Consider the following 23229-nt stretch of genomic DNA (forward strand, 5'->3'; position numbering starts at 1 on the left):
CACAGGAACCCTCTGAGATCTTGAGTCCTGATATTGAACGCAGTGTTATTAAAACCAAGACTGAGCAAGAACAGTGAGACGCACAGGTGGGTGTCAACCATTTGCCTGGGGCTTGTTGAGGAAGGTCCGGTCCAGACAAGGAAATAACACAGGTAGAGCTCTTGCCATGCCAGCCCTTCACTCTACCCACACCCCTTCGGATCCTTCTGCCTGTATCTGGACACACCCTTTATTTTAAAGGAACATGAAGCTATAGGCTTTAGGAATGCTACCTCTGAGCATACTTTGAAAGCCTCTCCCCTCCACTGGCATATCCACCGTGTTGTGCGTAGTGGTGAGTGATTCCTCTGGTGCAGGTCTTCACCTGAGCTTTGGAGGAGCTCTCCAGGGTGCTGAAGCAGATCTCCCCAGCCGACAACTCCTCCAAAGTTGAGAAACTCACTGGATAGCCCTGGGAGCCGAGTATTTAGCTAAGGTTTGTCCCTTTCAGGAGAAGAGCCAGCGGTGTGTCCCCCCCCCCGGCTTCTGCCTCCTAGCCTGTTCCCACCCATCGTGGGCCAAGAAGAAATGCATATTTCTGGCTGGCATCATGTTGCAAGGAAGCTAGAGGGATGTCTACCACTTTTGGTGGTGGTGGTGGGGTTTCAGAAGGCCTCCCCTTTCTTCTCTGACAATGCATGAGGACTTAAAACCTTACAGCCTTCTGCTTAGCTGCCCAGTAATAAACCCCTGGAATTGAGTGAGGGTGATGGACCCATACCGGGTGCTAGATGACCGTCCGAATCCTTCAAGGTCTAGAAATAATATGGCTTTTATTCCCTTCCTCTGCCCTTCGGCTGCATTGCCGTACTCTACATTCCCGAAATGCTGCTTTAATGAGGAGCGTTTCTCCGGCTAATCTCAGAAGTTGAGATTTGCACCGTTTGGCTCAGCAGGAAACTGCTTCCTTTCATTGGCATCTTTTCCTGGCTTCTCCCCAACGCTTCCTGGGCTGATGCCCATTGCGGAGAGGGTGGAAACGGGAAAGATCTCCTCCTTTTCTCATTACCTGGGGTCATCTGAGGAAACTGAGCGATGGGAGAGGGTGGTCTCTCTCTCTCTCACACACACACACACAGACAATAAAACGGGTCCCTAATCTGCAAACTTCTGCATATACTGAATCATATGCGAGGATGCAAAATCAAACATGCTTTCCATGAGGTCTCAACAGAATTACAAGACCTCTCACCTGAGTGAGGAAGGCAGCAGCTGGGGGGACCTCAAGGGTCACTCCCGAATCTACTGCTGCCTCTGAGCCGGGATCTTTGAATCAACTGATCCTGAATGCCTCTGGTCCTGTCTGGTTTTGGAAACTAAGCAAGGTCAGATCTGGTTAGTTATGGATTGAAGTCCACCTGGTGGATCCCAGGGATCTCCAGGTAGGATGACAAAGATGTTGCCAGGCAGAACTGGTGATGATCCAGATATCTTATAGGAAATGTTCAGTCCATAACCTCTGCTAGCAGGCTGTTTAGATCAAACCCAAACACCGTTACGTAGCTGTTAGCCCTTAAAACAGGAGATGGAAGGCTGTAAAATAAGGCCACCGGGCCACCACATCAGGGCCCGATCCAAGCCTTTGCTCTCTGCCCTGCTCCTGGTTCAACTGTGGAATTTGCTAAGCCATGTTAAAGCCGTGGATGATCAAAAACCAGTCAGCCAAATGCAGAGAGGCTGTCTGCCTAGCTGAGGGATAGATATTTTTACTTCCAGTTTCTGAGAGTGGATGCCTCTCCATGCAGTTGCCATGGGATACGAGCAGGAGGGTACGATGGTGCTCGGATCCCTCACGTCGCCATCGTGGTGGTGGTAGTGGGGGAGAAACCCGAGGGGGCCTTTGGGCTGAGCCAGGTGGCGGAGTTGTTGAGTATGTGTGAACTGACAAAAACCTGCAAGAAAACCACCGTGAGGTGAGATGTAAGCAGGGGGGGATGGGGTAAGTTTTGAAACATGGAGTCTAGAGCGGAAAACCATAGAGTTCGTGAGGTTGGGGTAGAGCATCATGTCTGCCCCCCCCCTGCTCGACCAGTGAGAGGATCCTCAACCAGAATTTGGAAGGGTTAATTTTTTTTGTATGTGGGGGGGATGACAGTTCTCAGAGCCCCCACTAGCCCTGTTGAATGGGGAATTCTTCTCAGAACTACAGAGGGGCCCTCATCAAGGAGGCACTGAGGGGGAATCGAACTCCCAACCACTGGCTCCACAGCCAGAGGCCTCAGCCCCTGAGCTATTCGGAGAAGTGATTTCATCAAGTTGGTTGTTGTGGGTTTTTCGGACTCTTTGGCCGTGTTCTGAAGGTTGTTCTTCCTAATGTTCCACAGCTATAAATACTCAACTATCCAAACAAACTGCCTCAGAGCACAGAGTTCTGACTCCAGTCCTCTGGAGATGCCGGCCACAGAAACGGGCGAAACGTTAGGAAGAAAAACCTTCAGAACACGGCCAAAGAGCCCGAAAAACCCACAACAACCATTAGATCCCGGCCGTGAAAGCCTTCAGGGATTTCATCAAGCTTTTCTTGAAAAAGACTGCCCGTCCCATCCCTACTGTTGAACTGCTCGTGAGGAAGACCTTTTGTAATGTCCAACAAAAATCTGTATTCTTATTATGTTATGTGCTGTAGAACAGGAGCCAAATTATAGCAGTCCTGACTGGATCTTCAAGATAAGTGATACAGTTAAGGAATATTTTTCTTGTAAAATGGTAGATGTATCACCATGGGGATTCGAACACAGGTCTCCTGAGTCCTAGTCCATTGTTCTATCTACTGCATCACACTACATATATAACCATCTACAGATTTCAGTCACCCTTAGTCCATTAAAGATGTCATTTTTGCCCTCTGCTGTTCTGTGAGACAGCCCTTGGGGGGATTTGAGGAGTGGGGTTGTGACCCCCTTCCTTTCTTCTCCAGAGTAAGGATACCCAGATCCTTCATCCTTTTCTCAGAAGAATATCAGGGAAGAAAAAAACTTCCTAACTGTTAGAGCAGTAAAACAATGAAACCCAAGACCTTGGGAAGTGCTGAGCGCTCCAGTGCTGGAGGCCTTCAAGAGAAATTTAGGCAACCCTCTGTCAGATATAGTTTGCTTTAAATTCCTGCCTCGAGCAGGGGGTTGGACCAGATGACCTTCAAGGCCCCTTCTGACTCACATATTCTAGGATTCTTTGATTCTACAACTTCATCTCTTTAGATTATCTTTTTCAGACAGGATCCCTACAAGACTCCTTCCCAAGAGGTCTCCGGACCAGAGCCATCTAGGGTGTCTACTTTACAACCATCAGAGGGAAAGAGCATTAATCTATCAATGTTATAGATAGAAATGTAAAACCAGCTACGGTTTCAATGAGTCGAACCGTCTTCCCATCCGCTGCAGTTTAGTGGAAACGATGATTACCGAGAAACTTGCCTCCTGCTGAGACCACAGCCTGGTGGAGATGATGGGAGACTTTGAAATCTCTCATCTTTCCTCTCCTGGTTCTTAATCACATCCCTTTTCAAGACGGGAGCTGTCTTGGTCCGTTCCGGCAAAAACGGCAGCACATCCGGGCATGTCGTGGTTCTATCGGATAGTTTCAAGAGCTTGAAACGTGCCGCTACACCCGGCAAAGTGCACACGGCTTATTTTTTAGTACCCACATTAGAACAGGGACTCCCCAAGACTTCCATTTTCTCTTTAGCTGCAAAAGCTCTTTTGCATGTCGCAGGGTGCAATTTTGCTAAGGTTTCTGCCTCTCCTGCTTCAAGACATGTTTTCTGAAATTCTCGGGGTGTGTGGAATCATCGTCTATTGTAAAACATGACCCGAGGAGCAAAAAAAAGTAACACAGCCAAGTCACTTTTCACTTAAACAACTCTATCCACAAGAGACCCCCGAAAAGGCCCAGTTCTTTATTAAGAGTTCTGCTCAGGTCTTGCAAATGCAAAGCTGTGGCTTCCTTGATTGAGTCAGTCCATCTCATCTTCAGGTTTCCTCTTTTCCTCCTTTCCTCAATAGTTTAGGGTATTGTTGGCTTTTCAGGGCAGATTCATCATTTTATGAGACACAGAAGGGCTTTAAAAAAAAACAAAGTGTTTTTCAAAATGGCTCTTAATTCAACTGTCCTTTAAGAGTTCAAATGTGTTTTACTGCATTTAAACGATGTGTTTTCAAAATAGCTTTTATTTTAGCTAGCCTTTAAAATTTTAAATGTGTCTTCCTGCATTTTAACATTCTGTATGTTGTGACACGTCTCTCTTTTTAATCTATTTCCATCTGTATCTCTTTCAATCTCATTGCGGGATGTGTTGCACCCCCAATTGTAGAAGAAAACCAGGACAGAAACTCAGCCAATCTGTCTATCAATCACAGGTTTCCAGGCGAGGCACAGAAGAGTTGGCTAGCTCGGTGGTTGAGGTCTCCGATTGCAGAGCCAGAGGTTGGGAGTTCAATTCCCCCCCGGACCTTCTTGACCGGGGCTGGACTGGATGACCCCACAGGGTCCCCTTCCCCATCTCTGCAGTTCTATGATTATCCTTCTCCTTACCTTATTGGTTTTTTCCTTCAATACCTTTATTGCCTCAGGTTTTTTTTACTTCTGCCAGCTTGAAGGCTAACAGCTTACTGCAGTTGACTTGCGCATGGCAGGAACATCATCATAGAAGTTTCCGGATCTTCAGCCGAAATCTGGCTCCCTGTCACTTGAGCCCATTGTTGCCTGTCCTGCAACACGGGGACAACTGAGAACAGATCCGGCCACCTTTCAAGTCTTTGAAGAGTGCGCTCCTCTCTCCCCTGTCTAGCTTTTCTCAAGGCTAAACAGGGCCGGCTTCCCAATTTCTAAGCCATCCATTCTTTTGAAGAAGCCCCACAAGGAACTATCCTATAATTGTCACGGCCTTGCTTTCAGGCAAACCCTTGATTTCCATGGAGGTGAACCAGCTGTGGAGGCCTCCAGCTGTGGGAAAGCTGCACATCCCTCTCACTGACAGAAAAGAAAAGAACGACACAACACAACACCATATAATCCTTGCCGAGAAGAGCTTTCTTTTTTTTTTAAATGAAGCCCAGAAATTTATACCCTCCTTGAACTTGGTTGGGAAAAAAGAACACCGTTATGGATTCCTGCATCAAAGTACAGTGGTGCCTCGCTAGACAGTTACCACGCATGACAGTTTTTTCACTAGACATTGGCTTTTTGCGATCGCTATAGCGATTCTCAAAACAGTGATTCCCATGGGGGAATTTCGCTGGACAATGTTTGGTCCCTGCTTCACGAACCGATTTTCACTAGACGACGATTTTGACAGCTCCCTCCGCGCTCGCAAACAGGTGTTTTGGGGACCTAAGCTTCGCAAGATAGCAATTTTAACTGCTGCTCGGCAGTTCGCAAAGCGGCTTTCCTATGGCCGATCTTCGCTAGACAACGACGATTCTTCCCCATTGGAACACATTAAACAGGTTTCAATGCATTCCAATGGGGAAATGCTTTTCGCTAGACAATGACTTCGCTAAACAGCGATTTCAGTGGAACGGATTATCATTGTCTAGCGAGGCAACACTGTATATCAAAGTGTTTTGATAAGCTCCATTTTTTTTACTTGCCTCGCTGAGGGTGACGAAATGAAAGGGTCAGGGTTCCTATTTCTTCAGAAGAAGGCATTTCAGCCAGATTTGCTGATGTGTTCTCCTCCGTATTCCCAGGAAAAATGAAATAACCCATCATTTTGTGTTGGAGTTTTTGCAACCTCGCAGGCCGCCTGGAGAAGGTATGGGTGGGAGGGACTTTTCCGGGCTGGGGTGACTCAGGAGGACGCAGGAGGGTGGTTCCCAACCTTGGGTCCCCAGATGTTTTTAGACTATATCCCCCAGAAATCCTGGCTGGCCCAGCTGGTGGCAAAGGCTTCTGGGAGTTGCAGTCCAAGAACATCTGGGGACCCAAGGTTGGCAACCAATGACTCCGGAGAAAGCACAGGCTGGCCAGATTATCTGGTCCAACCTCTGTGTTCCCGGCTTCAGCAAATGTGGAAACAGCCTCATCTTAAGAGAGTCTTCAGCAATTTCAGCTCGAAATGAGTTTGGCTGAGCCTTCCCCCCTGGATCAATGACAGCAGGAATCTTTCAGGCGGAAATATCCTCAAGGCAAGGATAGCATTTCTGGAAGGCAAAGCCTCCTGTCCTTGTAGAGGTTGGAGAAGCAGGACCAGAACAAATCAGTGCCGAAATGTCAGGTTTTTGCTTGGATTTTGAAAAAGCGGGGGGAGAGGGATTGTCAAGGTTTTGCGTACCCTTCTTGTGATTCTCTTGGGTTGGCTAATAGTCCCACCCTGGCGGTTTTCCTTTCCGGGCAGCCATCTTTTGCACAACACAGCAGAACTAAAAATGCTCAGCACCTGCATCCCTTGAGTGTTTAGTTGTGCAATTCATTGTGCGCTCACCCGTGCAACAGGGGATTTGCCATTGTGTGTGTGTGTGTGTGTGTGTGTGTGTGAATGCTCAACCCAGTTCCCCATGTGCCCCGCAGAGGATGTTGACCCTTCTATGGTGCACCAATGTCATTTTCTAAAATGTAAAATATAAAATGTTTTCTTTCATTTTGTTTGCTAATGTTGCAGCTGCGAAAAGCACCGGTCTTTGTACTCTTGTGCAGAAATAAAACTTCTCCCAGTAGGGGACAACTTTTTCTTGATAGGGCCTCTGAATGAGTCATGATACCCTCGTTTGCTGAGGACCAAAAAATTATGAGTATTCATTGCATCCTTATGAGGCATGTAATGAGGCAGATTTCTGTGCTTCAAAGCTGCTAAAGTCGTATCAGCTCCCAAGACTCTGCTCTGCATGGAATGAGCCAACTGTGTCACGCGGCTGCAAAACAGGCAAATCTGATTTTAAGCTGCATTAACAGAAGTATAACCTCCATTTCCTGTGAGGTACTACTTCCTCTCTATTCAGCACTGGTTAGGCCTCATCTTGAGCACTGTTTCTAGTTCTGGACACTGCACTTAAAAAAAAAAAGGATGCTGACAAATTGGAAGAAGTTCAGAGGAAGGCAACAAAGGCAGTCGGGGGACCAGAAATCAAGCCCTGGGAGGAAAGACAGAAAGAACTGGGCAGATTTAGCCTTGAGAAAAGAAGACCGAGGGGAGATAAGATAGCACTTTGCAAATACTTGAAAGGCTGTCCTACAGAGGAGGGGCAGGATCTGTTCTCCATCATCCCAGAGTGCAGGACACGTCATCATGGGCTCAAGTGACAAGAAGCCAGATTTCGGCTGAATATCTGGAAAAACTTCTTAACTGTTAGAGCAGTACGAGAATGGACCTAATCGGGTGGTGAGCACTCCAGTGCTAGATACATTCAAGAGAAAAATTGGACAACCAGTATTATTATTTCTGATGGTCATTTTGATCCTCTTTCGTTCCAAGGAATCAGTTCAAAGAGTCGTTCTCTAGAAGATCAATGAAATTTATTAATTACTTAATTCGATTTAAACCCTCTCTCTCAGTGAACTGTACGTGGCATAGATGGTTTCTGCCTTCCCTCTTTCCTCACAACAGCCCTGTGAGGCAGGTCATGCTTCTTGCAAGAAAGAGGCAGCTCCAAAATGAGCTGGAGAGCTCAGTGGTTTAAGCCTCTGGCTGCTGAGACCGGAGTTGAGAGTTCGAATTCCCCCCACGGGCCTCCTTGAACGGGGTTGGACTTGACGATTCATAGGGTCCCTTCCAGCTCTGCAGTTCTGGGATTATTGTTATTAAAAACAAAAAGCCCAGAGAGAGACAGAGAGAGAGACAGAGAGAGCCTTCAGAACAGAAACAAAGGCTTTGTCTCTTTAAAAGCCTGCATGGAAATTTCACTTAAAAACCCAAGAAGCCAGCTGCAGGCGGGATTTGGTTTCTCATTCCAGTCCCTGAAACGCATTCCCAGAGCATATTATGAATAATATTAAGAGAATAAGTCAATCGGCAGAGAAAGCAGAGGAAGAAAAAGTTGAGGTGGGGGGGAATTCTTGTTCTAAGGAGCAATTTGAGGCTTGATCGGTGCCCCCCCCCGCTTTTAAATTGGCGAGGTGTCTGTTTGTCTAGTGCGGCTTGGAGGCGGAAAAGTGGGTGTCTCTGTGCCTGAAGTTTAATTTTGATTGGGTTCTCTGAACAAAAAGCCTCCCCCCAAAGTCATGTATATAATCCCCAATTCCCTTCCCGCCCAGGCAAAGCAATTTTGGCAGCTTCTCTCTTGATTTCCCTGGGATGCCATTGGAGCCGCTTGGCCTTGCGGCAGAGGGCGGGTTTTTATTTATATATTTATTTATTTATTTTATATCCCACCTATCTGGTCGGTTAAGGCCACCAGGGTTGAGCCCTTCCCAGCCTGGAGGAGCAGGTGGGGGGGAGGCTGCTCATCGGGGCAAAGAAGAAAAAGTCTCGGGATTTCAGATCTCACACTAGAAGGAGTCTTTTCTTTTTTAAAAAAAACCTGTTTGTTGTGTTTCGGGAGAAAGGGAGGCGTTGGCCCCAAAACTTGATGTTGCCCCAAGGGTTGGGGAGGAGTGAAAAGGAAACGAGAAGCAAAGCAAACACACATTCAGATCGACAAATTCATTAACCGATGTCAATTAAAAAGGCAAAGACGTTTAAAGACAGGATGTGCCAGGTGGTGTCTTGTGAATAGTGTCTCCAAAGCAAAGATGGCGCACACACATTCACACACACACACAAACATACACACAGAGAGAGCGAGAGAGCACATTTTTTAGAGAGCTGATCATTCCAGAGTGCAGGAGATATAAGAATGGGCTCAGACTACAGGAAGCCAGATTTTGGCTGAATATCAGGAAAAAAAACTTCCTAACTGTTAGAGCAGTACGACAACGGGAACCGATGACCTCAGGAGGTAGTGAAGCGCTCCAACGCTGGAGGCCTTCAAGAGAAAATGGGACAACCGTCGGTCAGAATTGCTTTGATTTGAATCCCTGCCTTGAACAGGGGGTTGGACTTGATGGCCTCATAGGCCCCTCCCAAGTTCGTTATATTCCATGATAGAGAGGCCTAGTGGTTAGATGGCTCAACCAGAACTCAGAAAGAAGCTCTAGGTTCTGATCCCCATCAAGTAAAAAAATTGACTGACACTGTAGCTCCCTGCCCTCCTAGTTTCGAGGATAATATGAACAGGAAGAGAGACATTTGCGCCACCTGAAGTTCACTGCAGGAAAGGTGTGAGATAAATGTGGCAAATAAAACAAAACGGTGAATAAGGTGTCTCCGTAAATGCTCGTTGACTCAGCTTTCACAGGGGCAGTGAAGCATCACTGGGTTTTACTCTGCAACTGCAGGAAATGTCCAAGGTACTAAACATATACCCAACAGGCTCAGCCGTTTAGAGTTTAAAGTTTGGGCTAAAATCCAGAGTGGATTTCCTGCCCCAAGGGCACTGAAGCTACCAAGCCTCCCTCGACTGCTATCATGTTTTGGATCAACCCACAGGCCTGTGTTCTTCATTAGGAAGACTGACCGGCGTCTTATTGGAGTTTCAAACTTCTGGGAGGTTTTTGACCCTGTATCTGGAGACGCCGGGAACTGAACCCATGACAACGTGTGCTGAAGATTAGGGCAGAAGGCTAGGGATAGGATTACCCATTGTGGTGTAGTAGAGTGATGAACTAGGACTCTGGAGACCAGGGTTCAAATCCCCACTTGGCTATGTTAACTCACAGCAGGAGTGAAACTGTTAAATTAAAAAAAAAATACTGTAACCATGTGTCTTCAAGTCAGTTCTGATTTTTGGTGAGCCTTTTCAGGGGTTTTCAGGTAGAGAAGACTCAGAAATGGTTTCCCCTTTCTTTCTTGTAGGGGCACCTTGGAACCACCATACAGCTTGTCCAAGGCTACACAGACTGGCTGTTTTCCACAGTAGGGAATCGAACCCCCAACCTCTGGATCCTCAGCCAAATACCTAAGCCACTGAGCTATTGAGTCAGCTGGAACTGGTAAAACTACTTCTTAAATGTTTCACCTACCTAGAAAGCCTTACAAGGATCACGCTAGTTGGTTCTCACTTGATGGCTCATAATATAACAGGGTTAGGGTTAAGGATGGGTTAGTGGTGCTAAGTTTCCTGAAATTAATGTAAACCCCAGTACCATCACTGGAAGGACAGATCCTGAAGCTGAGGCTCCAAGACTTTGGCCATCTCATGAGAAGAGAAGACTCCCTGGAAAAGACCCTAATGCAAGAGGAGAAGGGGACAACAGAGGACAAGATGGTTGGACAGTGTCATCGAAGCAACCAACATGAATTTGACCCAACTCTGGGAGGCTGTGGAAGACAGGAGGGCCTGGCATGCTCTGGTCCATGGGGTCATGAAGAGTCGGACACAACTTAACAACTAAACAACAACAACCAGTGTCATCTCAGACCAAAAGAAAACACAGAAAGCCAGAAAATGCAGTTTCTGCTTCTCATCCTTACAAAAATAGTCGGTGTGGTAGTTTTTGGTGCTGTTATAATAAATCGGCTGGGTTACAAAAAGTATGCTAACTGGAAAATATGGTAAGGCTGGTTGGGAGGTATTTTGCTTCATTTATTGATGTTGTCTTTAACAAGAAGCTGTAAATGGCAGGTGGATGAAACTTGGGGACAATATTTACATCTGTTCAACTTAGGAAAAGCCTACATTGTCAATTGAGTTCTGTGTGACGTCCGCAATGAAACGAGACTTTGGAGTTCTAAAACATCCCGCCTGCTTGGATGAAGCTTAAAGAAGCCATCTCAGCAATTGGCTGGCTGGCTGGAGAGCTCAGTGGTTTAGGTACAGAGGCTGGGAGTTTGATTCCCCATAGGGCCTCGTGGGAGACAAGCCAGCCCGGGTAGCCTTGGGCAAGCTGCATCGTCCCAGGGCAACCCCAGGAAAAGGGAAGGGTAATCAACCACTTCTGAGTCTTCTCTACCTGGAAAACCCTGAAAAAAAGGTTGCCATATGTCAGAACTGACTTGACAGCACATGATGATGGTGATGATTAAGCCAATTGTTAACGATTGCTCATCAGTTTCACCAGACTCCTAATTACAAGTTTGCCAACATGAAGGGCGATACTTGAGGTTTTGCCGATGAAATGAGATGATGAAATGGAATTGTGCATGATTGGACAATATATTTCATATACTCTTTAAATATTTGTCACTGATTGTAATAAGGAAATGGTCCGGTTCGCAGCCCATCGCTCTTCCTATGTGGGAGAATTTCTCTCTCGTGCTATTTCCTATTTGAAATTGGATTTCCTCTTGTCTGTTCACCTCTGCTCTCTCTCTCTCTCTCTCTCCTCCCATACTTCTGTCATTCTCTTTCATAAGCACTCAGTCCCGTCCTTCCTTTCACAAGCTGGAGTGCCATCCACCTAATGACACAGAATGTCACTCAGAGAGAGGTATTTTCTGCTCTTTTATATGGAAACAGCCTTCCGCACAAAGCGTGTCTCAAATTGCTTCAGAGCGACATGAATAATAGAAGGTCCCTCGTATTCTAGATTCAATTACCCAGATAAATAATACAGCCATCAGCCTGGATAATGTATAATACCCACCAAATGAGTGAGAAAGAGAAGATGGGAAAAGAGAGGGACAAGTGAGATCATTTTGGTGAGCGGTGGGAGAAAAACGCCAAGAGAGGACAGGAATCAGCAAATTCAGGATCTGTCTAAACAGTGATATTTCTGCAACTGACTTTGTTTAGAAATCCACAGGCCCAATAAAAAGTGGATCACATAAACTATTGAACGATCGCCCTGAAACACCCTGGGTTGCTCTTGCGTGTCTTGGGAAAATGTACACGTAGAAATGGCTCCAAAATTTTCGCCATCATGATGTCCGCCAAGGTCAATTTCTGCTTTTCCAACTTGCTGTTTTGATGTATGGTTCTTTTAGCACTCATCGTGTTCAGCCGGTATACAGAACATTTTATACAGAAAGCCAGGTTAGATTCAGGTGAAGGAGGAGTGGAGATTGGTGGAAGAAATATCAATATTTTAAGCTGACGCCGTCTTACTGGCAGAAAGCAGCAAGGGGTTGAACTGACTTTCAGGGAAAGCGACAGAAGAAAAGTGCCAAAGCAGGATTGCAGTTGAATGTTAAGAAGACATTAAAAAGCACGACTACAGAAGAACTACATAACTCTAGTGTTGACAATGAAGAAACTGAAATAGAGATTTTGTCCACCTTGGTTCAATCGTCAGTCCAAATGGAGACTGCAGCCTACAATGGAGGAAGGAAACTCAGACTTGGAAGGGCAGGAATGAAAGAACTAGAAAAGACCATCAAGTGTCAGGAGGTGTCCCTGGAGACCATGAAGATCATCCACACTCTTGTCTTTCTGATCACCATGTACGAGGGTGAAAGCCGCCCAGTGAAGAAAGCTGACGGGGGAAAAACAGATTCATTTGAAAGGTGGTGCTGGGGAAAAGCGTTACGGATCCCCTAGACAGCCAGAAAGACGAACGAGTGGGTCCTAAAGCAATTCAAGCCTGAACCGTTTCTGGAGGTAAAAATTACGAAATTCAGGCTGTCCTACTCTGGGCCCATCATGAGAAGACAAGGTTCTCTGGAAGCGCCCATGATTTCTGGGAACGGTGGAAGGCAGCTGTCATATGAACACATGGTCGGACGCTCTTTAAATGAGCTTCCTCTTTCTGCCGCTTGTTCTTGAAAAGACAAAAGGGGATGGAAAACCCGTGGAAAGCCCCTTTCGGTGGTTTCCTTGACATGTCGTGATCAACCCGGAGCACCAAAGGCATCAAGACTTTTGTAAGGTAAATATTTTATGGATCGTGAGAACGGGGGAGTGCCGTGTAGACTCTCTCCTGAAACCAAGACTCTCATCCGCGGCCCCTGCCATACAGGGCTCGGGGTTATTTTACAGTTCAGAGTAGCAAAATGTTTCGGGTGCTGGTGGCTTATAGTTTGAAAAGAAGGGAGCCCCTTGCCCGAGACATTTGGAGCGAAAAGCGGCCCTTCTCCTGAAATCAAAAGCTGTCTTGGCCTTTGGGTAAACAAGAATATAAAAACATCTCTGTACAAAAAGCAGCAGCAGAAATAAATATGGTTCTCAGTGTAGATTTAACACAGTGGCTTCTCATTCCCCTATATCTCTGTTCCTTGTTCTCTCCCAGCGCCCATCCTTACTAAAATATATCCTTCGCCCTCGTTCATCTCTCCCGTCTCCCCGGAATCCAACCGCACTCCTTTCCATCCTACCCCTTCTAAAATAAATTTCATTAATCAGGTGCTCTGCAGGGAGAGGTGATACGAAAGTCAAAAACAGCAGAAGGGTTTGGCCTAACAACAAACATCAGAGCATTTTGGAAAGAGTGCAGATTCAGAAGAGAAAGCACAATATGGCGTCCGGAGCACCCCCTAAGCACCGACTTCATCCGAAGGAATCATAGGTTCGTATTTTGGGGAGATACTTAGAATTCTGTTCCAAATCTTCACAGAAGCCCAGAATTGTGGAGCGGGAAGGAGCCTCTAAGGCCACAGAGTCAAACCCCCGCCTCAGTGTTACAGCAGATCGCTCTTACCACCTGCCAAAATGACAGATCCCAAGATCATAAAGGAAGGGACCCAGACAGTGGAAGTGGGATCACATGACCATCAATGCATAACATAGACACCACTCTCACAAACAACACACCCATGTGAGCGCATCTTTCTGCTGATGTTCCTTATGGGAGGCGAAGGCACACCTCTGACACTGAGGCCCTCCCCACTTCCACCATGATGGTTGCAATGAATAGCGGTTAGGTATTGATCTTGTCTTTCATGACCCCGTGAGAAAGGCATTCAAGGTGCTGACCTTCCTTATGTCTTGTTTTGCATGCCACCATTTTGGGGCTCTCTTGTATCTGAGCCGAGTCACCCAGCGACAGCTGGCGCCCTTTGTGGTCGGTTTGTGGGGGGGCAGGCAAACATGTAGACCGGGGGACAAAAGTCATAAACACGCGTCAACACCTGGAGGCAGGAAAACAAGCACCCTTTGGGAAAGTGAACCCAGGCCATTCAGAGGAGAGCAACCCGGAGGATCAGGGGGCTGGAAATCAAGCCCTAGGAGGAAAGACGGAAAGATCTGGGCCTGAGGGGAGAAACATGATTGCACTCTTCAAAGACTTGAATGGCTGTCATCCAGAGGAGGGGCAGGATCTGTTCTCTGTCATTCCATAGTGCAGGAGACACAATGATTTCAAGCTATAGAAAGCCAGATTCGGGCTGAATATCAGTCAAAACTTCTTAACTGTTAGAGCAGTACGACAACGGACCCGATGACTGCGGAGATGGTGAGCGCTCCAACCCGGGAGGCCTTCAAGAGAAACCTAGGCAACCACCTGGCAGATCTCCTTTGATTTGGGTTCCTGCCTTGAGCAGGGGGTTGGACCCAATGGCCGTGGAGACCCCTTCTAACTCCATGATTCTACGGTTCTGTGACCTTTCCTGTCCACCTCTACCAAGATGGACGGGCAGAAGTGGGGCACCTTAGATGCGGGCAATTCCTCATTTCCCTCACGGACCAACCTGGATTCCCCATCTGGCCTCAGGCTCTAGCTGTTAAGAGAGAGGAAGAAAAATGGCTTGAGATGCTACTAGTCTTCAGGAAGGATCCTATCCATGCAGAGACTGGAACAGCCTCCTTACTCAATCAAGATGCCCAGGGCAGCGGTTCCCAACCTTGGGTCATCCAGATATTCTTGGACCGCAACTCCCAGGGATCCTGGCCAGCCCAGCTAGTGGCGAAGGCTTCTGGGAGTTTGAGTTCAAGAACATCTGGGGACCCAAGATTGGGAACCACTATCCCAAGCTGCCTCCAGAGGAAGGGAATGAGAAACCACTTCTGAGTCTTCTCTACCTGGAAAACCCCAAAGAAGGGTCTCCATCACTCAGAATAGACTTGACGGCACAGGGCTATTAATTTTACACAAATTCAGGACCCCTTTTGTCGTCTTAGTATTCTTTTGGGGAGGTGTGTAGGTCTTATTTTGGAGATGTTCAATCTGGCCTCTCCCAATTTGAAGAGACCCTTGTCCAGCAGGCCGAGGCAAAGAGGCTGTCCCGGAAGCAGCAAAATCAGGGAGCTGGACAGGGGACAGATTGGAATTATCTTCAGTGTGGAAGGGACGGTCACTCTCGAATTGGCCTTCTCAGCCACACAAGACGCTGTTCCAAGTCCTCCATACAGAGCACGTTACCATAGTCTCTCGAGACTGAAGGATGCCCGGCTGGTATAAAATGCCACCTGCTCCAAGCACCGGGAACGGAGAATTTCCGCTTGGTGGAGGGTGAGAAATTGACTGAAACGCCGGCATCCTCTTCTGTGCTCGGCTACCACCCTGGTTGCGTGCAGGGGTCCAGGATGTGACAGCTGTGAATGACCCGTTCACAAAAAGACACCTGAGACTCTGGGCCACACCGGGGAAGGGAATCAGCCCATGCCTCCAGGTATCAACACCTCCCATTGTTCCCGCTGTGACCTTCTGCTTGGATGGAGAGGGCCCGGCAGCCAAGAACATTTGAGCTCTGAGCTCTTATTACTTGCACTGGAGAAGCCCGCCATTGAAACCAGGGGAAAATACCCTCCTGGAAAGAGAAAGAGAGAGAGAGAGAGCAAGGAGGGCAAGTCACGGGCATGGCAACTTGGCAGAAAAGAAAAAACTGCTTGGGTTTTTTTGTTTCTATGGCAACTGCATCCACAAAACCTATGCTTGGCAGGGCTTTGGACAAGCAGCCCTGCCGAAGCGATTGACGCCCGTTGTTCTCACAAAACTTTGGGGAAATCTTGGGCCCCACTCACGGTGGGACGAGCGCCTCAAAGGCAAGAAACACCATCCCAAATCTTCCCCAGGGTTTCCCTGCTTCGGGAAGTATTTTAAGAAGGATGTCAACAAACTGGAACAAGACGCTGCGTGTGACGTCGGGCTTAGAGGGTTGACATACGTGATAGGAATAAGGATCCTGAGGTGCCGGCTATTCTGTTCCAACTTGTGACTACTCTTCCCAGGGCTTTCTAGGTACAGTGGTGCCCCGCTAGATGATTACCTCACAAAATGACGAATCCGCATGACGATGAGTTTTTGCGATCGCTATAGCGCTTCGCAAAACAGTGTTTCCTATGGGCAATTTTCGTTATACGATGTTTTGGACTGTGCTTCGCATGATGTTTTTTTCCGGGACCTATTTTCACAAGATGACGATTTTGATAGCTAGGTCCGCAACTTGCAAAATGGGTGCTTTCGGGACCATTTTTCGCAAGACAGCACTTTGCAAAATGGTTTATCTATGGGTGATTTTCACAAAACGATGACAATTTGTCCCCATTGGAACACATTAAAAGGATTTCAGTGCATTCCAGTGGGGAACCGCCTTTCGCAAGACGATGTTTTCGCAAAACAGCGATTTTCACGGAACGAATTAACATCGTCTTGCAAGGCACCACTGTATAAAGGACTCAGAAATGGTTTCCCAGGCTCTTCTTCTTGGGGAAGGGGGCTCTGGAACCACTTGCCCAGGGTCACACAGGCTGACTTTTCTCCTGGAACTCAAAAAGGCGAATCGAATTCCCAATCTGTACCGAAATCACTGAGCTATCTCACCCGTACAAATTGCTACTCAGTCATCAGGAGTCAGTTTAGCTTGCTCCCTACCATTGTAGAGGAAATAAAAAAATAGGAAAAGAGAATAACATGAATGAAAGTCTGTTTCATTAAATACCTAGCCATACCCCGGTTAGTTATATTTCTCCTCAGTCCTGTTTGTATTTTCTTTCATTCATTCATTCATTCATTCATTCATTCATTCATTCATTCATTCATTCATTCATTCATTCATTCATTCATTCATTCTGTATTTCACTGGCACAGTACTGAGGTAAAGGTAAAGGTTCCCCTTGACAATTTTTAACCAGTCGTGTTTGACTCTAGAGGGCGGTGCTCATCCCCGTTTCCAAGCTGTAGAGCCAGCGTTTGTCCGAAGACAATTTTCCATGGTCACATGGCCAGTGCGACTTAGACACGGAACACCGTTACCTTCCCACTGAGGTGGTACCTATTTATCTTCTCGCATGTTTATATGCTTTCAAACAGCTAGGTTGGCGGGAGTTGGGACAAGCGACGGGCGCTCACTCCATTGCGTGGATTCGATCTTACAGCTGAAGATCTACAGACCTTACAGCACAGAGGCTTCTGTGGTTTAACCTGCAGCGCCACCATGTCCCTTGCACAGTACTGACGTCTGGTGCTATTGATGAGAAGTAATCATAAGTACAACGTTCTACACCTAGAGTAGAAAAAAAGTCCGAAATGCACAGTTACAAGATAGGGGGACACTTGGCTCAGTAATACTAAAAGCGAGAAGGATCTTGGAAGTATTGTAGATCACTAGCTGAACATGAGCCAATAGTGGGATATGGCTGCAAAAACAAACAAACAAAAACAACAACAACAAAGCAAAGTCTCCAAATCCCATTGGATACTTGTACCTGTCTATTTGGCACTGGTTAGGCCTCACCTTGAATTCCGTGTCCAGCTCTGGACACCACACTTCAAGAAGGATGCTGACGAATTGGAACAAGTTCAGAGGAGGGCGACAAGGAGGATCAGAGGGTTGGAAACCAAGTCCTGTCAGGAAAGGCTGAAAGAACTGGGCCCGTTTAGCCTGGGGAAAAGAAGACTGAGGGGGTGATAGCATAGCAATTTGCAAATATTTGAAACGCTGTCCTACAGAGGAAGGGCAAGATCTGTTCTCAATCATCCCACAGTGCAGGATGCACAACCATGAGCTCAAGTTAGAGGAAGCCAAATTTGAGTTGAATATCAGGAAGAATTTCTTAACTGTTCGAGCAGTACGACAGTGGAACTCCTGACCTCAGGAGGGGGGGAGCACCCTGGCGCTGGAGGCATTCCAGAGAAAATTGGACCACCATGTGTCAGATATATTGTACTTTATTTTGGATTCCTGCACTGACCCGATGGCCTTGGAGGCCCTTTCCCACTCCGTGATTCTAGGATTCTGGAGGTAGGTACTTAGTGAAAGGAACAGGGAGGAAACAGAGAGGGGGGAAGAAAAGAAACCCATCGTTCATTGATTAGGTACTATCATATGTTGATAGTACAGAAGAGAGTGAACAGGGTACTGACACCCATGTAAGGGAGGAAAGAAGCCAAAAAGCCGTGAATTCTTGTGTTGGTAAGACTATGAGGTCAGTTGGCTTCGATCACAACGGTCAAGCAATTTCACACGCCGACAAGTCGCAACTGGATGGCTAGATTTGCTAGAGCTAGACTTCTAGCCGAAGAGTAGTAAAGGTATTACCCTCAACTTACGAACTGAGAGGAATTTCCACAGAGCTCAATGTTTGCTGTTGTTATGTGCTGTCAAGTTGCCTCCGACTTATGGCGACCTTAAGGATAAGTGATCTCCAAAATGCCCTGTCTTCAGCAGCCCTGCTCAGCTCTCGTAAGTAAGCCTATGGCTTCCTTTAGGGAGTCCAACCATCTCATGTTTCATTTTTTCTCTTTCCCTTCTGCCTTCCACCTTTCCCAGCATGATGGCCTTTTCTGGAGAATCCTGCCTTCTCCTGAGTAAGACAGCCCCTGTAAGTATATCTGGGTAGCAAAGGTGGGTTGATTCAAGGGTGAGATTGGCTGGAGAAAGCCAATGGCATCTTCATCCCGCCATCCCTAAAACTGGTGCTTTACGTTTTCAGTCTCCCTCTTGAAACACTAGTTTACCTGCAGATCCCGTCGCTTCAAGATCTCGTCAGGAGATGCTTGGTTTTCCTCCTTGCCCCACCCAAGACCTACAATTCCCAACCTGGTCGAGAATCCTGAAGAACTCAAAAACACGCCTGCCTAATGATATTCCAATAACACGTTTCCCGACTCCTGTTTTTTGGATGTTTCTCACTTCTGTTTTGCTGTGGTGTTCTTGCCACGAGTCACCATGGAAACCCGAAAGTTGGTTTGTACCGAAGAAGTGGCTCTAAGTTATTTCTGTGCCCCCCTCGTTGAGCAGCGTGGAAAGTTCAGCTATCTTTCTTTTTTTAAAACCCAGAATCCCAGATCCCTTCTCCTTGTAGCTCAAGAAATTCAAGGAGAAAAGAGGGGTAAAAATATTTTAAATCAAAACATTAATAAATTAATTTCCACTTTGATAGCCACTGAATCTTATCAAGTTGGCAGGACGGAAGGGTTTACCCATACCAGTTTCCTTCTGTTTCTCTTTTTGCCCTGATTTCTGCACCATTTTGACATTTCCAAGCCCTCATAGCCATTCTTGTGCATTTCCCTGCATTGTTCGCAGGGTGGTCATAAGAGTATCAGCAAGGATTTTTGACTCTCTGGGTAACATCACAGGTTAAAAGGCTGATGCATTTCCTGCCGTTCTACTGTTTTCCCTCCAGGCACACAGTTCCTCCAGATAACAATCAGACTGTCAAATAAAGCCCATGTTGACCTTGTAATAGCCAACCAGAAATGAACCCGTTCGCCACTTGCACAGCCAGATGAACTCATGGGACCCAATCAGATGTGTTTTATCACTTTTGAAAGCTTTAGTTCTAATGGCTGAGTGAACTGTATTGTCTACACTGGGCCTCAAATGCTTAACCATGCCGGCAACAGAAGGGCTGATTTTTTTTTCCACCTTGTATTACACGTTACTGAGATGAAGGAAGTGTAGAAAGGACTCGTGACCCTCTTGTAATTTTATCCTCAAACAGGGACACATCAGGCTTTCAAGATGTATCTTACTGGTCTTGTTTTAGTACAGATTGAGAATCCACAGGGACAACCAGGTGCAGAAGAGAGATGCCTCAGGGTTACATGACACCTTATGTGGAGGTTTTTCTCTTACAATTATGCCAAAGGCATCGCGTGGGATTCCCCAGGAAATTGTTTTATTGCTCTAGCTAGCAAATACACACAACAAGGCAGGTATAAGGACCCACCAAAGAAATAAAGAAATGCAATGAAAATACATCGAAAGTAAATGCCAAGGATCACAAAGCTTAATTTAAATTGGTATTTCTTTGAAGGTTTGGCTGGAAAGGTCAAAAAGAGGAGGGGCAGGATCCGTTCTCAATCATCCCAGAGTGCAGGACACGTAAAAAATCGGTTCAAGTGACAGGAAGTCAGATTTCAGTTGAATATCAGGAAAACTTCTTAACTGTTAGAGCAGTACGACAAGGAACCAATGAAAAGTTCACACCTTGAGCCTTTTCTCTTAAAGACTATATAGAAAGTACGTAAGAAAATACATTGGCTATATATTTATAGAATTGCTAAATTCTAGCATATTTGAATTATATGGTAGAATATATGAAGTTACAATGAGGGAGATCTCCTTAATTACACCAGGGCTTGGACAAGTTACTTTCAAAGGCCTTTAGCTACGCTGTCGGACGTGCGTTTCTCCAAACGCTGGTTTGAAAACGCAGTGTGCTTTAAAGAACTCCCACCCCACCATTTTCTTCTCTGCTATCAACATATAAATTTCCTAGTCAATGAATAGTGGGTTTCATTTCTTTTCTCCTTCCCCCCTTTGTTCCCCCCCTTCCTTTTGCTAAGTACCTAATTCTTGAAACAGAATAATAGAATAATGGAATTAGAAGAGGCCTGTAACACCATCGAGTCCAATGCAGGAATTGAAATCCAAGCTGATCTGACAGAGGCTTGTCCAATTTCCTCTTGAGGGGGCTTAACCAGTGCTGAACAGAGGGGAACTATTACCGCATTGATGATAATAAAGGATCACGCCTCATTGTGATGGAAAGGATCTCCTTGCTGGGAGTGCTCTCCCTTACAGCGATCCTTCTGTGCATAACAGGAATCTCTCCAGCCCAGTTCCAAAAATGGCAAGCCCTGACACTGGATCATCATCCTGTCCATCGTCTAGCTCGCACCCTACCATGCCACAGGAGGTCCAAAAGACAAACCATTTCTCCATCTAAATCAGAGGAGGTCCCATTTCATTTGAACTTTAGGGGAAATGTCTGGGCGAAAAGAGCAGTGTGGCCCAATTACGTTGGTGATGGTCTTTCACTTGTGGACATCCGGGAAAGGTTTAATAAGGATCCGTTGATGGTGCTGTAGCTGTGGATTCCCTGCATTCAGGAGGGAGGAGAAGATTTTGGAGAGAATAATATTTTATTGGGTTTTTTGAAAAGAGAACTAGGTAGGAGATTTTTACAGAGAAAAGACCATTTCTAGTCACCCACATCCAGAGGAAAAGAAGCCACGTGACAGTTAAAAATTCCATCACGCCCTGCCAGCAACTTCGCTTTCAGAAACATCAGGGGCCACGTCTAGTCCAAAATTTGTGGACCAACAGCTTCTTCCTCTGGCCCTATTGTTTTAACCCTCGTTAAGTTGAAGGCGAGCCTTGTTTTTAGGGACCCTGTAAAGGTATGGCTCAAAGGAGAGCCATTTCCGTGGATGCTTTTAGATGCTGGTTGCCATCATCTACTTCAACATTGTATTTGAAACATCAGCCCCAAAGTTAATGAAGGTAACAGTGGAGGGGGGGGAGTACTAAATCTCACCCTAGTGACGAGCAGAGCAAACAAACAGAAGTTAACTTTAAAGGTCTAAAAGCAAACAAGATGGGAACCTAACGTAAAGCCGTGGTAGCTGGTCTATCCTAAGGGACAGCAAAATGCCAAATTATTGCTGGACAAGTCTGCAGCAACAGATAACGGTGAGATAGTAGGTCAATAACGAGGGATGGTCCAAACAGATGGTTTGATCTTAGCCCAATTTTGGGGTGTTTGGGCAAATGCTTTCTGAGTTATGATTTTTTAAAATGTAAATCTGTTTTACCCCCATATAGATGTTGGCAACCTCGTTTGTCTGGAAATTTAAGATGGATCAAATACTTTGGGGAAAAAAACACAACTTGCTTATCTTGAAGAAGAATGGGCAGCACCACCCCTTTTTTTTATTATTATTATTATTATTATTATTATTATTATTATTATTATTATTATTATTATTATTATTATTATTATTATTGTTGTTGTTGTTGTTGTTGTTGTTGTTGTTGTTGTTGTTGTTGTTATTATTATTATTATTATTATTATTATTATTATTATTATTATTATTATTATTATTATTTGGAAGGGATCCTAGCATCCGTGGCTCTAAAACCAACATGAATAATTCACTACCATTCACAATGGTTTAAAAAAAGGCCGTGACAAATTACTGTGTTGTTTGGGTGTGACGTGGTTAATGGATGAAAAAAAGGAGCAAGCTTCTGGGATTGTCCCTTGCGTGGTGTCATTTTGTGAGCCAAAGAGGGGATCCATGGGTGTGTGGCTAACCTTCAAACAGCCCTTTGCTCGGTCAAGCTTGCCATCTCGTTTTCTTGCTGGCAACGCGGGCATGATATTTATGCAGCCATCTTGGGCCGTTTTCTGGCTTTCCAAATAGTGGGTACAAAAGCACAGTATCCCCACATTGATAAACTGGAGGGTTCTTTAAAGAATTGAATTAGTTTCTAATTCTGCCTTCATGGCAGTGCGTAAGTGGTGCGGACCCCTTGATCACGGGCTGGACTAGAGGACCTCCCACACTTCCCAGAGGCTCTTGTCGAGGCAGCTGCTAATGTTACGATGTGCTTTACTGTAGCCTGCCGAGCTCAGCTTCAGGGCAAAGATGCAGGCAGAGCTCAACAGAAGGCAGTAAATGCTACAACAGGACAAATGGCTTGAAGTAACTCAGATTTTTTTTTAAAAAAAATTGCAAAACAAGCTTAGCATGTTGTGGAAGCACAGATGCTTTATGATTTCTGGAGGTGATGCACATGCTTTCTTTCGAGGCTCAAAGAATTCTGGAGAAATAAAACCCACCCAAAGCATGCTCGGGACAAAAGATAAACAGGTTAATTATGCACAACGCCCCCTTTTCTAGGCCGCCTCCTCTCTCGACTGTAGCGCAGCCTGAAATATATAAATATTCATATTTTTCCCCTCCGCTCAAGTAGGGCATGTTAAACTAGGTCAGCATTTTGCTGTAAAAATGGTTTATTTATGATGCACAGTGAGGAGGAGGAGGACATAGAGAAAAGGACCTGATCTGTAAAGGCACATTGAAAAGGGAGGCTCAACCACCATGAGCCTGGGTGGCAGAAGACAGGTGAGCTAAGAACGGTAGGATCTTCCACCTGTAGCCCTCCTGGAT

At 46.0% G+C, this 23229-nt stretch overlaps 1 long non-coding RNA gene across 1 annotated transcript in view; it reads right to left on the reverse strand.

The window, feature by feature from the left end:
• Window positions 1-3907: 3907 nt before the first annotated feature.
• LOC140701793 (uncharacterized) overlaps window positions 3908-23229 on the reverse strand; it is a 41945-nt gene continuing 22623 nt past the window's right edge. Inside the window, exon 2 of the long non-coding RNA XR_012080773.2 lies at window positions 3908-4097. This is a non-coding gene — a long non-coding RNA (uncharacterized LOC140701793). The remainder of the gene's footprint in view (window positions 4098-23229) is intronic.

Source organism: Pogona vitticeps, chromosome 7 (genome assembly GCF_051106095.1).
Source record: "Pogona vitticeps strain Pit_001003342236 chromosome 7, PviZW2.1, whole genome shotgun sequence".
Classification (NCBI taxonomy): Eukaryota; Metazoa; Chordata; class Lepidosauria; order Squamata; family Agamidae; genus Pogona; species Pogona vitticeps.